Consider the following 13,818-nt stretch of genomic DNA (forward strand, 5'->3'; position numbering starts at 1 on the left):
CTTCCTTCAAACTGGTGGGTCAGGGATTGGGAAGTTTCCCAACATTGGGTGGCAGGCTGGGAGCCCAGTTTTGCTCCAGGACTGGGCTTGATTTGTGTCTCCCATTCCACACTAGTCTTGCACCGGTGTCAACGGGAAGGAAGTGCAACACCAGCTACTTCTCCAGGAAGGTATTGGCTCAGCCGAGCCTCTGCCTCTTGGGCCCCAAGGAAGTGGGCTGTGATGTGGAGGAAAATGGCTTATTGCACGGTGCAGATCTTTTGCGTCCTCTCCGGTGCTGGGCAGGGGATGAGGGGTTCTTTGTGGCAAGGCTGCTCTGGGCCTTGCTGACCGGGGAGGCGGGGCCACTAGGAGGAAAGGCCAGGACGCCCCCACAGGTGGCCTTGCTGGAAGTGCTGCAGCCATCTGATCTGGAGCTCTTCTTGGTCTTCTTGGTCAGGTGCCTGGGGATGTGACTGAAGCTAGGGGCACTCGGGGCTCCCGACACAGGCTGGTTCGTCGTGCCGGCTCCAGCGGTCCCCAACAGGGTGCTCTGGCGTGGGCGGACCCCTGTGTTGGGGCCCAGGCTTGCCCTGGAGCCCTGTGGGCCACTTGGGGCCCTGCTCGTTCCTGCTGCGATGCTCAGAGCCCCCAAACTGGAGCACAGATCTGAAACATCAGCTCCTCTCCCCAAACCTGGGGGTGCTGAGGAAAGCCCCATGCTGATGGGGGCCGGCATTGTGCTGCCAGCTTGGGGGCCGGCCTGCTGGCTGTTGGGCCCAGCATGGGACACGGTGTCCAGCACCTGGAGGACAGCTGCCAATCCAGAGGCAGTGGCAATGGGCTGTGATGTGGATGAAAATGGCTTGTTACACGGTGCAGCTCTTTTGCACTTAATCAAGCGCTGAGCAGAGGATGAGGGGGTCTTGGTGGCAAGGCTGGTCTGGGCTGTGCTGACCAGGGAGGATGGGCCCCTAGGAGGAGAGGCCAGGACGCCCCCGTCCCCGCAAGCAGACTTGCTGGCAGAGCTAAAGTCATCTGATGTGGACCTCGGACCTCGTCTTGCTCAGGTGCCTGGGGATGTGACTGAAGGGAGGGGCACTCGGGGCTCCCGACACAGGCTGGTTCATCGTGCTGGCTCCAGCGGTCCCGGATAGGGTGCTCTGGCATGGGCGGCCCCCTGTGTTGGGGCCCAGGCTTGCCCTGGAGCCTTGTGGGCTGCTTGGGGCCCTGCTCGTTCCTGCTGCGATGCTCAGAGCCCCAAAACTGGAGCACAGATCTGAAACATCAGCTCCTCTCCCCAAACCTGGGGGTGCTGAGGAAAGCCCCATGCTGATGGGGGCCGGCATTGTGCTGCCATCTTGGGGGCCGGGCTGCTGGCTGTTGGGCCCAGCATGGGACACGGCGCCCGGCACCTGGGGGACAGCTGCCTATCCAGGGGCAGTGGCAATGGGCTGTGATGTGGATGAAAATGGCTTGTTACACGGTGCAGCTCTTTTGCACTTAATCAAGCGCTGAGCAGGGGATGAGGGGTTCTTGGTGGCAAGGCTGCTCTGGGCCTTGCTGACCAGGGAGGCGGGGCCCCTAGGAGGAAAGGCCAGGATGCTCCCGTCCCTGCAGGCGGCCTTGTTGGAAGTGCTGCAGCCATCTGATCTGGAGCTCTTCTTGGTCTTCTTGATCAGGTGCCTGGGGATGTGACTGAAGCTAGGGACCCTCGGGGCTCCCGACACAGGCTGGTTTGTTGTGCTGGCTCCAGCGGCTCCCGACAGGGTGCTCTGGCGTGGGCGGACCCCTGTGTTGGGGCCCAGGCTTGCCCTGGAGCCCTGTGGGCCGCTTGGGGCCCTGCTCGTTTCTGCTGTGATGTTGAGAGCCCCAAAGCTGGAGCACAGATCTGCAACATCAGCTCCTCTCCCCAAACCTGGGGGTGCTGAGGAAAGCCCCATGCTGATGGGGGCCGGCATTGTGCTGCCTCCTGGGGGGCGGGGTTGCTGGCTAATGGGCCCAGCATGGGACATGGCACCGGGCAGCTGGGTGACAGCTGTCAAGCCAGGGGCAGCGGCTGCGCCAGGGGCGAGTACAGTAAGAGAGGTAGCCGAACCTGGCTGGGCACTGGCACGGGTGCCCCGGGAGGCAGATGCGGGTAAGGGAACCACATAACCTGCCTGGGTGCCACTACCCAAGGACAGCTGGACTACTGCTGTGCTCAGGGCCTGGAGAGGGTTTGGAGCCTGAGCTGCTGGCTGTCCATGCGGGGGAGAGCTGTGAAGGGGGCTGGCTCTGGGCCACTGCCCCCCAACAGCCCCGAATGGGGCCTGGACAGTAGATCCCGGGTTGCCACTCCCCCCAGGCAGCGCAGGCAGGCCTGTGGGGACTGTGACTGAGGCCTTGTTGTCCCTGGACTGCATCGAGAGGACCTGGGTAGATGCAAAGTTGCTCCCACTGCAGCCAGGGTGAGACCCCAAGAGGAGAGGCTGGGAAGAATGGGAGCAGTCCACAGAGGTGACCTGGGAGTCAGAGGCTGGCAGGGGAGCAGCCACTGCAGTAGGCAGGGCCAAGGCACTGGATGGGCAAGTTGGGTCACAGCTGCAGGTGGCCTCTGTGTCCCCTCGAAGAGCATCTTGGATGCGCTGGAGAGCAGCTGTCTTTTCCCAATCCAGGTCCTCAGCAGTCACTGGAAACCCCAGCTCAGGGGGTGACAGCAGCCTCAGTGGCTCCCCTCGCCTGTGTGGCAGCAGTGGAAACTTGCGTTTTCGGGGCCTGGAACAGTCAGCTGGGGATGAGCAGTGCCTCTGCGCTGCCTTCTGCCTTTTCCAGCTGGTGGTTCTTCTGGCAAAGTGCAGGCACTCCGGCAGGACACAAAGGGCTCTCTTGGCTGACTTTTTTGGGGGATCTCAGGGGCCGCGAGGCCTGACTTGTGGCCAGACCCCTCCTCCTCTGCACCGGGTAGCAGCCCCTGGTGGAATTGTAAGAACTGGTAACGGCATTTCGAGTGGGGCAGGAACTCCTATGGGAGCTGGGGGACTTCTTATTGTATGGGTCTTTTGAGCTCTTTTTCCGGGGGACGGCTCTCAGCAGAGGCCCAGGCCTGGGCACAAAGAAAGAGAGCCCTCCTTGGACTCCCAGGGGCCTAAATGCTCCCTGTGGGGCCCCAGCACTTTTAGGGTCCTTTCTGTGAGTCTCTATCTGGGCCCTCCCTTTGCCGCTCTCTCTGGGGTCTCTGCACATCCTCTCCCCTCTGGAGACTTCGTGGACATTCCTGGGTGCTGAGGGCCGCAGCCCGGTGGCAACCTGCTTCTGCAGCACACAGGGGGTGACCATGTCCACGATGGACTCGCAGCGGTGGCGGCAGGACACCTGCGATCCAGCAGCCCATAGCATCACCTTCAGCTGGCAGCCCCACCTGCAGGAGGAGGTGAGGAGCCCCAGAAGAAAGCGCGGGGTCGCCAGGATCATGGAGTGCCTTCTCCAAGCTGCTAGGACTGAGCGCGGTTGCCAACTTGTGGGGGACTTGGAGGACCGCCTGTGAGTGGACCCCGGGGCGTGGACCGCTGGGCGAGCCCTGGGCGCCAAGAGTTGTCTGCGGCCACAAGGAGCCCGGCGGGGGTGGACGAGCCCTCCTGGCAGGTGTGGATCCCGTAGATCTGGGGGCTGGGGGAGGGGCATGGCCTGTTCAAGGAGGTGCCCATAGAGCAGTCGGGTAAGGCCAGATGCTGGGGATAGCGAACTAGGCTCGCAGCGCTCTCCTTCAGCTGCCAAGTCGTGGCCGAAGGCCTAGAACACAATGTGGGGCCTGTTGCCAGGACACAGCTTTGGAACCTGGAACCTGAGGAGTGAGTGCGCATGCAGGAACCCCTGTGCACACGCACAGCTTCTGTTGGGTCGCCACCCAGTGCAAGAATCAGACCTGCAGAGGCGCCGTGGAGGGGTCCACCCCCTTGTTCCCAACCCTCGGGATGGGAACAGATCTCTTGGGCTTGAAGGCTGAACTGAGGAAGGGGAATGGGGGTGCACTGGGTGCCAGCCATCTCCCCTGGCTGGGCCCCAAGCATTAAGGGACAAGAGCTGGTCCCATAGCCGTGCCCCTGCGGACCCGTCAGCTGGGCATGGCAGGGCTGCACGCATCCTCTCTTCCCTCGGCAAGTGCCCCCATTGCCTCCTCCTCTGGGTGTCAGGCCCTTTGTTTCTGGGTGACATCTTGGACGGTGGGCTCACATGTTGTGCAACGCTGGCCTCTAGGAGACACTCTGAAGACCTTTAGGGGAAACCATTTTGATTAATCCAGCAACAGGGTGAAGGTCCAAGTGGGCATTCCATCTTGCCTTTTGTCCACCATTCTTGTTCCAGTGCCCTTGGCTTGCCCTTGCCATGCTCTTCGTGTACACTTGGCACACCCACGTCTGGGGTTACATCTACAGCTGAGTCTCTCTGTTCTCCCTGAAGATGCCACGGACTGGATTCCATTCACAGAACTTTCTTTACTTTCTGACAGCACCCAGTGTGGAGTCTCCTTGGACAGTCCCCACAAGCACCCACTGAAACCCAAAGGGCAATTGTTTCTGGTAATACCCTCTCACAGAGACCCCAGCGGTCCCCTGGCATGTGTGGGTCCACACATCAATGGGTGATAAGCCCCCCGGTCAGCTACAGCTGCGATCCTGGTGCTCTCTGGGCTTTTCTCTCTCACTGCTGCTGCTGCCACTCAGAACTGAATTCTCACCACTGACTGCGGCAACTGCCGTGCCAAGTTCTTCATGTCTGTTCATCCCTATCCAGTCCTCAGAGGCACTTTAAGAAGGAGAGAGTCTTCTCTTCCCTGTTCTGTAGTTGGGGACACCGAGACACGCAGATGATTCACCGCCTGTCGCAGGTTCACTCAGCTGGTAGGCTGATGCCACCCTGAGTCCATGCTGAGAGCTGGGTCCTAGAGGCTTGCAGGCCTGGCTAGAACTCAGGCCCTGACTGTCCCTCATCTGTATAGGTCTTAGAACTTGCTGGAGAAGGGTGGGAAGGGGGAGAAGGTGCTGGGCAGTCCCCACACTGGGACTGGGGCCTGAGTGGGGCCCGTTCCCTGTACCCTGGCCGTGACCCCGACAGCTACATTTGCAGTGTGGCCATAGGCGGGGTGTACCCCTGTCCCTCACAGGGCCCCCTTTTGCCACTCTCCCAGGAAGTACAGCTTGGGCTTTAATGGTGCTGGCCTGAGCATGCAAGAAAGGTGGCCTGGGGGCTGAGAGATGATGCTGACTGCTGTGGACACAGTGGCAGGTAGTTGGGAAAGATGGGGCAGCAAGCAGACAGAGAAGCAGAGAAGGGACAGCATTGCAGAAGGAGGTAGGAGGGGAGAAGTACAGAGGGGACTGACAACACACACATATACACACACACACATGCACACACAGAGACACAGGGCAGATAGGAAAGAGGGGAGGAGCAGCGACCCAGGGATACAGTGAGGCCATCTAGATCCTGCCCTTCCTCCTGGCTGCACGTCAGGTTCCCAGTGGGCAGGTCACCCCCGCTGTGTCCTAGTCAGTCTCTTCCTCATCTGCATAGCAGTTTGGTGGGACCTTGTACCTGCTTGCACCAGTGGGTGGCATCTACCGTTCCCTGTGTCCAGGGCTGGCCTAGTACCAGAGCTTTCATCTGCTCATGGCCCAACCCACACCAGGGGCACACAGAGAAACTTCAAGCAATGACACTTCCTGAGGCCACAGACATGCTGCTGGGGGCTCAGGAGGCTGAAAATTTGGCCTGGGAAGAGAATTTCTTTCCCTGGTGTTTTGCTGCTGAAAACGATTCCCCCCAGGCCAGGATCCAGCTGTGTTCTTGTATAGTCTGTGGCCATGGAGTAGCAGGACAACCCCCCACCCCATATGAAAGCCTGGGAGGTGGGTTAATGAAATCCTGAACTGTAATCCCATCGGTAATAGTCCAACAGTTTGCTTTGACCAAAGATCCTCTGTATTTGAACATGCTTTCCAGAGGCTTTAACCCACTGAGCCACCCAGGTGCCCCCTTGAACATGCTTTCCAATTGTTCAGTAATGGGAGTCCCAACATAACATGGCTCACATATTTTTATATGTGGATATAGATTTTTATCTATCCGTAGAGAAAAATGACAAAATTCTTTGTTTTTAGAGGTTATTTCTCATGCCTGAATCCATCTCTACACCCAGGGGGGACTCAAACTCACAACCCTGGGACCAAGCATCACACACTCCACCGCATGAGCCATCTGGGCAGCTCGTCTTTTTAGAGGTTATTTCTAAAATTCTGCCTTAAAATTTTTTAAAGATTTTATTTATGTATTGGTCAGAGAGAGATGGAGAGCACAAGTATGGGGGAGGGACCGAGGCAGAGGGAGAAGCAGACTCCCCTTTGAGCAGCGAGCCCAATGCGGGATTCCATTCCAGGATGCCGACCTCATGACCTGAGTTAACACACTGAACCAGTCGGGTGTCCTGAAAATTCTGCTTTGAAATGTAACCTGGGCAATTATCAATTTATTTATTCTATTGTTAGTTTTATTATTATTTTTAATAATTTTTAATATTTTATTTGCAAATTATTTATTTTCTTTTATTTTATTAATTTTACTTTTTAATTTATTTTACCATTCATTTTTATTACTTATTTATTTAAGATTTTTGAGATTTATTTGACACACAGAGAGAGAGAGGTCACAAGTAGGCAGAGGGAGATGGGGAAGTTGGCTGCCTGCTGAGCAGGGAGCCTGATATGGGGCTCGATCCCAGAATCCTAGGATCACGACCTGAGCTGAAGGCAGAGGATTAACCCACTGAGCCACCCAGGTGCCCTAGATTCATTAACAAGTTACCTTACAATCAAAAGTTCACCTTTTAGAGTGCAGTCTGGAGGATAGTTTGATTTTTCGGTGGGGGGAGCTGTTGGGGCCTTGGAAAATGACAGGATCATTATGGAGCTCAGTCTGAAGTTGCTTTACCAGGTAACAATGGACAGGGTATAATTGTAGAACTTAATGTTACCTCTATTATCATCTGTGACAATATAGCTGAAATGAACAAAAACATCTGTTTGGGAACTAACAGTAGTAAGTACCATCTCCTGAACAGTTCATTTTATGTCCAGCTCTGGAATCCAGGTGTTGTACAAATTTCACTTTAACACTGTGGCTGATTTTACAGTCGTTCCACTTTACATCTGGAAAATTAAGGCTCAGAGAAGTTGAGAAATTTGCTCAAGGCCTGGGGTTGCCAGATTTAGCAAATAAAAAATGCAGGATGCCCAATGAAATTTGAATTTCAGTGAAACAAGCAGTAATCTTTCAGTACAAGTATATCCCAAATACCGCTGGGGACCGACTTACACACAGCAGCCCCATCAGGCCCCGTGGCTAGACTGTGCAGGGACCCAGGGGTACCTAATGCAAAGCACACACTCTGTCTCACTCTCCTCTCCCCGCCCTCTCCCATCAGCCACATGCAGTGGTAATGGGCATTGATTGATATTCTCTGCCACGAGACCACAGAAGATATCAGAGTCCATCCACCAGCCCTCCGAAATCACACATATTGGTAAAAGCACACAATCCACTTTACAGGAGGGCATATAAAACCCTGTCCAGTGGTCACAGCCAAAGGCAGTGTCCTGTGATATAATGGCTTTTATTTCCAATTCTCAGATCCATCCCAAATGGGTATTGGCATTATGCACTGGCATAAGTCTAATCACGGTCGGGGGGGGGGGGCAGGATGGGGGATCCTCTTATTGATGCAAAGTGATTAAATGCAGTTTCTGATTGATCAGCAAGGCAGGTGGGCAGAGTAATTGGTGAGAACATCTTTCACTGCCATCTGCTGGAAAGAAATGGGAAAACAAGCCAAGTGTTTTCAAGATCCTTGGTGGGCTCCCTGGTCCTGGCTGGATTTTATTTACCATGGAGAGAGGGGAGTACAGGCCTGGTCTTCACTGGGCCCTAGCCCCCCAACTAATTAAAGGCTGATTCATCATCAGCTGCAATTCTTCTACTGTATTTTCCACACCCCCGAGTGAGGACAACTTGCATTTCTCTTTGTAAAGACATGCCAGGACCTCACCGCTCTCTGTATTAAAAGAAATGAAAAAAAAAAAAAAAAGTAGGGCTTTTGAAAAGCAAACGGCACAGTGACTCCAAACATATGCACATGGTCCCTGTCATGAGGGAGAGTCCTCTGTCCCTGTCGGGAACTTCTCAAGCATACTAATAACGATGATTATCTAGATGATAATCTAGAGCTGATTATCTAGAGCTCCCCTGTGCCAGACAAGGTGCTAGAGTTTTACGTGGTTTGTCTCACAAAATTTCTCATAAAATCACTCTGAGGGAGAGTGTCATCATGCCTATTTTCTCCCAGCTAGCGGCAGAGCAATGGAGCACAAAATCAGAACTTTTAAAAGTCTGCTCCACTGGAAAAATGGAGGCTCAGCCAAGTTAAGTCCCTTGCCCCGAGTCATTCAGCAAGGCAGGGATACGTCTGGAATGTGAACCCCTTTCTGTCTGAGACCAAGGCCTTTAATGACCCCCTCTGAGCCCCCACAGCCTCTTCAGTCAGCAAACTTTATAAAGTTCTGTTGTATTTCATATTTTCATAATGGGTAAGTGTTGTTTTGTAATCAGAAGAAACAATATAGTTATTTCATTTCCTTAAAATTAAAGTACATAATATTTATGGTTAAAATGAGTCTAATGAGTGTGGAAGGAAAAAAGCAAGTTTTTGTTTCACCAAAACAAAGGGGTTCTTTAAAAGTAATACATGGGGGGAAAAAAAAAAGGCAAACCAGGGAGGAGTCAAGATGGCAAAGAAGTAGCAGGCTGAGACAACATCAGATAGCAGGAGATCAGCAAGATAGCTTATCAAACCATCCTAAACACCTACAAATCCAAAAGGAGACCGAATAGAAGAAGAGCAGCAATTCTAGAAACAGAAAATCGACCACTTTCTGAAAGGTAGGACCAGCGGAAAAGTGACTCCAAAGCGATGGGGAGATAGACCACAGGGGGAGGAGCTGGCTCCTGGCTAGCGGCAGAGCAATGGAGCACAAAATCAGAACTTTTAAAAGTCTGCTCCATTGAGTGACATCACTCCAGGGGCTAAGCCGAGGTGAAGCCCATGCCAGCAGAGCGGGGCCTCAGGTCCCTCAGGCTCACAGAAGGATGGGGGCTATCTGAGTGTTGCAGAGCTCATAGGTATTAGAGTGGGGAAGCCAGCTACAGAGATGGAGTCAAGGAGGGAGCTCTCTCCTCAGGGTTACCTTATTGTGATCTGTGGCACAGGCAACTGCTCTGTGAGCAGGGACCCCACAAGATCCAGGGAGACCCCCCTGGAAGAACTCAGGGATTGGCGAGGTTCAGAGAATCCAGGCAGGACCGTGTGCCAGAGACAGAGAAGTTTGGTCACAGGTTGGAGGCCAGGGAGATGGGAGTGATTGAGCTCTTTTCTCTGAGGGTGCACTGAGGAGTAGTGCCCCAAGCTCTCGACTCCTCTGGGCCAGAGATTGGGAGGCCACCATTTTCATTCCTGACCTCTGGAACTCTACAGAAAGCATTCAGGGACAGTGAACCCGAGCGGATAACTTAACCTTGCCCCTGATAAAGGCAGTGCACTTCCACCTTGGGCAAAGACACTTGAGAATCACTATAATATGCCCCTCCCCCAGAAAGTCAACAAGAAATCCAGCAAAGGGAGGAGGAGTCAAGATGGCGGAGAAGTAGCAAGCTGAGACTGCTTCAGCTAGCCGGAGATCAGCTAGATAGCTTATCTAAAGATTGCAAACACCTGAAAATCCATCGGCAGATCGAAGAGAAGAAGAACAGCAATTCTGGAAACAGAAAAACAACCACTTTCTGAAAGGTAGGACCGGCGGAGAAGTGAATCCAAAGCGACGGGAAGATAGACCCCGGGGGGAGGGGCCGGCTCCCGGCAAGCGGCGGAGCAACCGCGCACAAAATCAGGACTTTTAAAAGTCTGTTCCGCTGAGGGACATCGCTCCAGAGGCTAAACCGGGGCGAAGCCCACGCGGGGTCAGCGTGGCCTCAGGTCCCGCAGGGTCACAGAAGGATCGGGGGTGTCTGAGTGTCGCAGAGCTTGCGGGTATTGGAACGGGAAAGCCGGCTACAGAGACAGAGCCGACAGTAAGCTCGCAGCTCCGTGTTACCTTGAACCGGTCGCAGGCTCGGTGAGCTCGGAGCGCGGCCGGAGGTCAGGCAGACGGGAGTAACTGGGCGCTGTTCTCTGAGGGCGCACTGAGGAGTGGGGCCCTGGGCTCTCGGCTCCTCCGGGCCGGAGACCAGGAGGCCGCCATTTGTATTCCCGTCCTCTGGAACTCTACGGAAAGCGCTCAGGGAACAAAAGCTCCTGAAAGCAAACCCGAGCGGATTACTCACCCTGGCCCTGGGTAAGGGCGGTGTAATTCTGCCTGGGGCAAAGACACTTGAGAATCACTACAACAGGCCCCTCCCCCAGAAGATCAACAAGAAATCCAGCCGAGACCAAGTTCACCTACCAAGGAGTGCGGTTTCAATACCAAGGAGAGCAGCAGAATTCCAGAGGAGGAGAAAGCCAAGCACGGAACTCATGGCTTTTTTCCTGTGATTTTTTTTAGTCTTGCAGTTAATTTAATTTTTTCTTTTTCATTTTTTTTTTTTTCTCGCCTTCGGGTAAAATTTTTTTTTAACTGTTACCTTTTTCTTTTTTAACGATTTTTTACTAGTTTATCTAATATATATATATTTTTTTTTTACATTTTTCTTAGGTGTTTTCTTTCTTTAAAAATATTCTTTTCTTTTCTTTTTTTTTTTTCTTTTTTCTTTCTTCCTTTTTGAACCTCTTTTTATCCCCTTTCTCCCCACTCACGATTTTGGATCTCTTCTAATTTGGTTAAAGCATATTTTCCTGGGGTTGTTGCCACCCTTTTAGTATTTTACTTGCCCCTTCATTTACTCTTATCTGGACAAAATGACAAGACGGAAAAATTCAACACAAAAAAAAGAACAAGAGGCAGTACCGAAGGCTAGGGACCTAATCAATACAGACATCGGTAATACGTCAGATCTAGAGTTCAGAATGACAATTCTCAAGGTTCTAGCCGGGCTCGAAAAAGGCATGGAAGATATGAGAGAAACCCTCTCGAGAGATATAAAAGCCCTTTCTGGAGAAATAAAAGAACTAAAATCTAACCAAGGTGAAATCAAAAAAGCTATTAATGAGGTGCAATCAAAAATGGAGGCTCTAACTGCTAGGATAAATGAGGCAGAAGAAAGAATTAGTGATATAGAAGACCAAATGACAGAGAATAAAGAAGCTGAGCAAAAGAGGGACAAACAGCTACTGGACCACGAGGGGAGAATTCGAGAGATAAGTGACACCATAAGACGAAACAACATTAGAATAATTGGGATTCCAGAAGAAGAAGAAAGTGAGAGGGGAGCAGAAGGTATACTGGAGAGAATTATTGGGGAGAATTTCCCCAATATGGCAAAGGGAACGAGCATCAAAATTCAGGAGGTTCAGAGAATGCCCCTCAAAATCAATAAGAATAGGCCCACACCCCGTCACCTAATAGTAAAATTTCCAAGTCTCAATGACAAAGAGAAAATCCTGAAAGCAGCCCGGGAAAAAAAGTCTGTAACATACAATGGTAAAAATATGAGATTGGCAGCTGACTTATCCACAGAGACCTGGCAGGCCAGACAGAGCTGGCATGATATTTTCAGAGTACTAAACGAGAAAAACATGCAGCCAAGAATACTATATCCAGCTAGGCTATCATTGAAAATAGAAGGAGAGATTAAAAGCTTCCAGGACAAACAACAACTGAAAGAATTTGCAAATACCAAACCAGCTCTACAGGAAATATTGAAAGGGGTCCTCTAAGCAAAGAAAGAGCCTACAAGTGGTAGATCAGAAAGGAACAGAGACCTATACAGTCACCTTACAGGCAATACAATGGCACTAAATTCATATCTCTCAATAGTTACCCTGAATGTGAATGGGCTAAATGCCCCTGTCAAAAGACACAGGGTATCAGAATGGATAAAAAAACAAAACCCATCTATATGTTGCCTCCAAGAAACACATTTTAAGCCCGAAGACACCTCCAGATTTAAAGTGAGGGGGTGGAAAAGAATTTACCATGCTAATGGACATCAGAAGAAAGCAGGAGTGGCAATCCTTATATCAGATCAATTAGATTTTAAGCCAAAGACTATAATAAGAGATGAGGAAGGACACTATATCATACTCAAAGGGTCTGTCCAACAAGAAGATTTAACAATTTTAAATATCTATGCCCCCAATGTGGGAGCAGCCAACTATATAAACCAATTAATAACAAAATCAAAGAAACACATCAACAATAATACAATAATAGTAGGGGACTTTAACACTCCCCTCACTGAAATGGACAGGTCATCCAAGCAAAAGATCAGCAAGGAAATAAAGGCCTTAAACGACACACTGGACCAGATGGACATCACAGATATATTCAGAATATTTCATCCCAAAGCAACAGAATACACATTCTTCTCTAGTGCACATGGAACATTCTCCAGAATAGATCACATCCTCGGTCCTAAATCAGGACTCAACCGGTATCAAAAGATTAGGATCATTCCCTGCATATTTTCAGACCACAATGCTCTAAAGCTAGAACTCAACCACAAAAGGAAGTTTGGAAAGAACCCAAATACATGGAGACTAAACAGTATCCTTCTAAAGAATGAATGGGTCAACCGGGAAATTAAAGAAGAATTGAAAAAAATCATGGAAACAAATGATAATGAAAATACAACGGTTCAAAATCTGTGGGACACAACAAAGGCAGTCCTGAGAGGAAAATATATAGCGGTACAAGCCTTTCTCAAGAAACAAGAAAGGTCTCAGGTACACAACCTAACCCTACACCTAAAGGAGCTGGAGAAAGAACAAGAAAGAAACCCTAAGCCCAGCAGGAGAAGAGAAATCATAAAGATCAGAGCAGAAATCAATGAAATAGAAACCAAAAAAACAATAGAACAAATCAACGAAACTAGGAGCTGGTTCTTTGAAAGAATTAATAAAATTGATAAACCCCTGGCCCGACTTATCAAAAAGAAAAGAGAAAGGACCCAAATAAATAAAATCATGAATGAAAGAGGAGAGATCACAACTAACACCAAAGAAATACAAACTATTATAAGAACATACTATGAGCAACTCTACGGCAATAAATTTGACAATCTGGAAGAAATGGATGCATTCCTAGAAACATATAAACTACCACAACTGAACTATGAAGAAATAGAAAGCCTGAACAGACCCATAACCAGTAAGGAGATTGAAACAGTCATTAAAAATCTCCAAACAAACAAAAGCCCAGGGCCAGACGGCTTCCCGGGGGAATTCTACCAAACATTTAAAGAAGAACTAATTCCTATTCTCCTGAAACTGTTCCAAAAAATAGAAATGGAAGGAAAACTTCCAAACTCATTTTATGAGGCCAGCATCACCTTGATCCCAAAACCAGACAAGGATCCCACCAAAAAAGAGAGCTATAGACCGATATCCTTGATGAACACAGATGCGAAAATACTCAACAAAATACTAGCCAATAGGATTCAACAGTACATTAAAAAGATTATTCACCACGACCAAGTGGGATTTATTCCAGGGCTGCAAGGTTGGTTCAACATCCGCAAATCAGTCAATGTGATACAACACATCAATAAAAGAAAGAACAAGAACCATATGATACTCTCAATAGATGCTGAAAAAGCATTTGACAAAGTACAACATCCCTTCCTGATCAAAACTCTTCAAAGTGTAGGGATAGAGGGCAC

General features: G+C 50.5%; 1 pseudogene; it reads right to left on the minus strand.

The window, feature by feature from the left end:
* Positions 1–3,452: 3,452 nt before the first annotated feature.
* LOC131815643 (cilia- and flagella-associated protein 251-like) overlaps positions 3,453–13,818 on the minus strand; it is a 46,135-nt pseudogene continuing 35,769 nt past the window's right edge.

This window comes from Mustela lutreola, chromosome 15 (assembly GCF_030435805.1).
Source record: "Mustela lutreola isolate mMusLut2 chromosome 15, mMusLut2.pri, whole genome shotgun sequence".
Classification (NCBI taxonomy): Eukaryota; Metazoa; Chordata; class Mammalia; order Carnivora; family Mustelidae; genus Mustela; species Mustela lutreola.